The following is a 5678-nucleotide window of genomic DNA, read 5'->3' as shown; positions in this document are numbered from 1 at the left end:
TTTTGGATGCATAACTTCCAGAATTTTTGTGTAAGCTCCATGAAGAGTTCTATAAACTTGAGTAAGTTTCTTAAACGCATGATTTTTCTCATAAATTGTAATGACCAACTTGGAAATCTCAGAAATCATTTCATAAAGTTTCACCTTCCATAAGCTATCCATACATTGTTCTAGCAACTCCAGCAAGACTTCTTCACTATAATGGACATCCATCATCCCAGCATCTTCTTTCATTGCTCCTCCTTCGTCTATATTGGGAGTAATTTTCTTGAAGGGTGAATATCCATTAGGAAATTTTTTTTCAATGAAGAAACTCTGCAACTAGAGCTGCTACATGGACATAACACATTGCAGCCTCTGAAAAATCTCCATTTTTTACATGAATGTTGGCCATGCTATCAAGTCAGGTTTTCCTGAGCTCTGGGTTACTTGCATAGGTCTTGGTTAAGCTACAGTAGAGATCAGTTCGCATTTCAGGGTCTTTCTCATGCTCCTTCATTTGGGCAGTGGCCATAAGAACAATGCAGATTCTCTTGGTCAAGTATTTGACTTCTGTGGGAAAGGCAATTGCCTTCATAGGTCTGTCACTATTTGCAAAATTATTGATAATGAATAAAGACTCCTGAAATCTTGATCTTCCACTTAGTGCTACATCAGCTATCAGGTGGCTTACAGCAATTATTATCTATAGACGTGTCCTCTAAACGGTCTTCCTTTTGGTATACTCAAAGTTGTTTCTCAACAAAAGATGCAAAAATGCAGATGTTTCATTTCTGGTTGAGTTAATCTTCAATGTGCAGCACTTTAAAACCTCATAGCAAAATGCAGCACACATGTTTACTCTTCCTTTGAAAAAGTCTGAAGGAAACTTACTGATGAAAGCTCTCAGTGAGGCAAATACATGTTTCAGCAACACTTCAGATTGTCCATTTTCAAGAAAGGCAAGATGAATATCAAACACCTTTTTCATTAATGGGTTGTGGTCATCATTATTTAAAAGTTGGGTCTTGAAGCCCTGATGGAAAATGACATGGTATCTAGTACTGTTAGGGAAATTTCAGTAGCTGTATTGCCTTCAAGAAGTTCCTGGTGGAAAATGTCTGTTCAGTTGTTCTAGAACTGTGATTAAGTGCAAATGAACTTTCTAGGCTACTAAGATGCTGAAGCCGGGTCTGCATTATCCCTGATTTGTTTCAAAGGGCAGGCATGGTTTGTGATTTTTGGTCTATTCTGAAGTGTTTTGACAGCCAGGCATCATGCACCTTGCTATGTTTCTTTTCCCCATATATCTAAAGTGAAACAAGCATACTTCTAAAAGTATAAAAATGTGTATGAACTCCTGAGGAGATATTTTATTCTAGTAAGTTAAGAGAGTATCTTCCGAAATCACTTTTACTATATATAGCTAGCACATCAAGAGGCTTCTGATTTCATACTGATCCAGGCAGTTATACTGGGATACGCTACTCCTTGTAGAACTTTGTCGGGTATTTTCACCAGCATTGCCCCAATCTGGAAATCCTGTTGCTCCTTCTGGGATAAGGAAACCTCTTGAATCTTCTCTCTTAATTCCATGTCCATTTTGAAAAGACCCATAAGCAGTGCCTTTGTCAGTGCTCAGACTCCCTCTATTGTCAGGTGAAGTAAAGCCATACGGAAACTCATCTCTGGATATAGAATTAGGCATGGCTGCACAAGAATACAAGGTATCGTGACCTGCTAATCGCTGTATATTTTCCAAAAGCACTCCAACAAAGGGGAGGTACAATTGTGCTATTTTGGCTTGTTGGTTCTTGTGCTGGTATCTTGTGTCAAATGCATGTTTTATCAAAATGTTCTTTATGACAGAGATAGTTGTATATCTGATCTCATAATTGTCCTGAAGAGCAATGGAAGTTTCCCTCAGAAGTAGACCAAACAAGAAGTGATGCTTGCAATACTCATCTGATAAACTGTATTCAAGAATCTTGAATACAGTTTAGGTTTTGCAAATGCCATTGGCAAGTTCAGAGGAATGTAATGTTCATAATTGCAAATTGCTTGCAGAAATTCAAACTTGTATTCAGCCAGAACCTTAGGATCTTTGAGGCTGAATCCAGATATATAGTCAAATTGAAAACAAATCCTCTATCCATTAGTGTCAAACAGCACTTTAGGAAGCTAGTCAAACTGTAATTCACATTTCTGGACTCACCGGGAATTTCCGCATACCGAATAGTCACATGGTTATTGCAAGAAGCAGTGAATGTAAGGCATGATGATATGCCTCAGGAAATCTCTGACCTCAGGGAAGCTTAATCTTACTCTCTTCCAACAAGTATGTGGCCATCGACTTTGCAATTATTTCAAAGAAAAACCATGAGTGCTTTAGCAATGTGTTTATTGCTAAAAAATCTGCAGACTGTTTCAATAGTGCTATCATCATAGCAGCCAGGGTTTTACATATCAGCTGGGCCTGAGAAGCACTTGGTTTTTCAGGTCGGAAGCAATACTTTATGAATGATCTTAAATAACTATCCAAGCCTTCTTCACTTTGGCACTTTGATACAATATGTAAGAGAACCATGGTGCAGCTGATAGGAACATCATCTTCATGGATCATATTTGTGAGAACTCAGAAGAGTTGCCTAAGAATTACAGGTAGAAACTGTATCATGACTTAGATCTCCATGGCATGCAAAGACTTTAAGCATTTAATGAGCTCCCCTGGAACTTCTTTAGAGCCTGACTGAATCAGCTGGCAATGATGGAAGAATTTGTGCAAATGCAGATCTTAAGTGTAAATGGTAGATTCTAAGTGGCTTTTAATCTTCCACGAATGCTTTGCACCATCTACCTATTTAATACCCATGTTACATTGTCTTCTTGATTATCCATCATTCAGATTCAAGTAGCCTGGGGGAAGATTGGCAGAAACTGGCAGCTGCTGCCCAAATGTGATGATTCTACCATCTTTCAGCAAAGTTACCCAGGAAAATTCAACTGGAGTTTCAACTGTGTCTTGCTTTTTGGTTGTTCCCTTTGTGATAATTTCACAGCTTACATGATAAAAAGTGAAAATCAAATGATGTTTCTGATGGAAGTGAATGCAAAGCTCAATTTTAATGTCATCATAGAACTCTGGGTTCTGATTGTGATGCGAGACAACAGCATAAGCATTTGTGGTAAAAACAGACCCTGCAGGTTTTCTATAAACACACTTTAGAGCACTAGCATCACTTTCATCTGAATCCTGGAATTCCATACAGACTGCAATGTTCCTTGCCTTGGCAAATGTTTTCTAGCTATCGTATTTTAATTGCAAGGGATATACACACAAATGGTTTTTGTAAATAGTAAATGGATAACAATATTTTGTCATTTCTGGAACAAACTCTTCAACCTCCACAGTAATATTTTGGCACTGGGGCAGACTTGGAACCTGGATCTGCAGAAGTAGGCAATGCTAGGGCAGGCCTTGGATCTGGGCCTGCAGGGACTGACCTGAAGCCTGAGACCATAGGGGCTGGCCTTGTGTCTGTGTTCACTGGAGCAGGAAATGTGGCTTAGAAAAATAACAAATTTATAACCAATCATTGCAGGCACCCACTAGACTTGGAAAACCATAGATGCACAGGAACACTTTGTACTATTTTTGCAACTTTCCTATAAGTCTGAAATTATCTCAAAACAAAAAATTTTAGAAAAAAATTCATAGATCTGAGATTGTCAAAGGTCTTCCAGGAAATGAGAATATCTAGTGTTTAATTAGAGCTTTTTGCATTGCTAACATATAAATTCCTCTGAACCCTTCCCAATTTTTGGGTAAACTCAACTACACATAAAAATGACAGTGAGAGTGAGCAGTTGAGTCTCACCCCTGGGTAACTGTCATGAAGGAAAGAACACATGTGAAATAGCAAGATAATCCATAAATCGTTCTAATTCAGCAGAGTGTGTAGAGGAATATAAAGAACCACAAGGATCTGCAATCATGGGAACCACTTTGTGTTTCCACAGGATGTAAAATAAAGATTTGAGACAATATTATATGGATATTCAGTAATCAGGCCTCCACAGTGGTTGGCATTTGGTCCACATGTTAGAAGTTCTTAGTTCAGTGTGGTATTTGGTAAATGTTATCTATTGACAGTATTGTTTAAAATTGGAGCACAGGTAGGAAGGTCCATCTGTGGCAACATAGGAAGGAGAAACAGCCAGGACCTGGCAAGTGATCTGCCCAGTAGTTTCTAGGGGAAATAACTGAGAAAAGGAGAAACTGTAAAACTCAAAGGATCATCCACGACATTCAGCAGCCTCAGGCAAAATTCCAGAATCAGTTTTTACCCAGATGAGCCTAAGGTGAATTGTAGAATCTCAAGAATAGATAAAACTCACTAGCTTGAAATTCATCCTTAAAACTTCAGATAGGCAAGTGAGCAAGGAGCTTTTCTGAAGGATACCTACCCTAGGTTTGCAAGGCTATGAGTGAGGTTATCATTCTATTTTAAAGAGATTCAGTAATGCCTGAATCCTACCACTTACCTCTTCCACATTTGCGGTTCTTAACTAGAGTACCAATGCACATAGGACTCACAGCCAAATAAGAAACAAAATACCAAATTATTAATGCGTGGGCAAACAAATGATACTTCCTGTTGCTGGTCTTTCCAGTTAAATTGAAAGAATATTCTCTTCAAAAAATGGTGCTGGGACAAATGGATATCCACATGCAAAAGAATAAAGTTGTACTCCTGTCTCACACTATATACAAAATTAACTCAAAAAGATCAAAGACCTAAATTTGAGAGCCAAAATGTAATAGAGTCTAATTCTATTTTTTGATGTTTGACTGTGAATAACTTTCAAGCCTCATCCATGACTTTTCCCTTCTTCCACACATCTGGGAAAGCTGATAAAGCTCAGATGCTTTCGCCTTTAGTGTCTTCAGGGAATTGAAATTGAAACACATAAGCTCCTGCTTGTGTGCAGGAAACCTCGTCCTGGCCCAATCCCCTGCAATAGAAATCTCTAGCCAGTTTCATTTCCTTGCCTTTCAATCCATTTACAGACAAGCTTGAGAAGCCTACCCTGCTTTAACCCAAAATCCTCACAAGTAATAAAACTTTTCACACTGTTGGGGTGTGTGTGTGTGTGTGTGTGTGTGATCATCAGTCTTGACATCCAAATCAAATTTTGAGTGGTAATCTAGCCTGTATCTATGGAGTAGTCACAAAAGTTGATACTGTGAGCCAGATTGTATCGATGTTGACAACCACCACTGGGGATCTTCCTTCTCTTGCTCTTAACTGGGTACAAACCACTGCACGTAGCATGTAGGATATTTCCTCTGCTTGCTAGCAAGCTTGGACTTTGAGTTGTGTTGTACTACGCAACATGTGTCGAGTCCTACGAAACCTCTGTTAAAAATTTAGCTGAAATAGGCCAGGTGCAGTGGCTCATGCCTGTAATCCCAGCACTTTGGGAGGCCGAGACGAGTGGATCACAAGGTCAGGAGATCAAGACGATCCTGGCTAACACGGTGAAACCCTGTCTTTACTAAAAATGCAAAAAATTAGCCCGGCGTTGTGGTAGATGCCTGTAGTCCCAGCTACTCGGGAGGCTGAGGAAGGAGAATGGCGTGAACCCAGGAGGCAGCGCTTGCGGTGAGCCAAGATCTCGCCATTGCACTCCAGCTT

General features: G+C 39.4%; 1 pseudogene; it reads right to left on the bottom strand.

Annotated features, from left to right (window-relative positions):
* Positions 1 to 10: 10 nt before the first annotated feature.
* LOC108528768 (dedicator of cytokinesis protein 11 pseudogene) lies at positions 11 to 4392 on the bottom strand (annotated as a pseudogene).
* Between the last annotated feature and the right edge of the window lie 1286 nt (positions 4393 to 5678).

This window comes from Rhinopithecus bieti, unplaced genomic scaffold, assembly GCF_001698545.2.
Source record: "Rhinopithecus bieti isolate Rb0 unplaced genomic scaffold, ASM169854v2 scaffold_5887, whole genome shotgun sequence".
Taxonomy (NCBI): domain Eukaryota; kingdom Metazoa; phylum Chordata; class Mammalia; order Primates; family Cercopithecidae; genus Rhinopithecus; species Rhinopithecus bieti.
The sequence above is the reverse complement of the archived record's forward strand: the minus strand, read 5'-3'. Positions and strand labels throughout refer to the sequence as shown.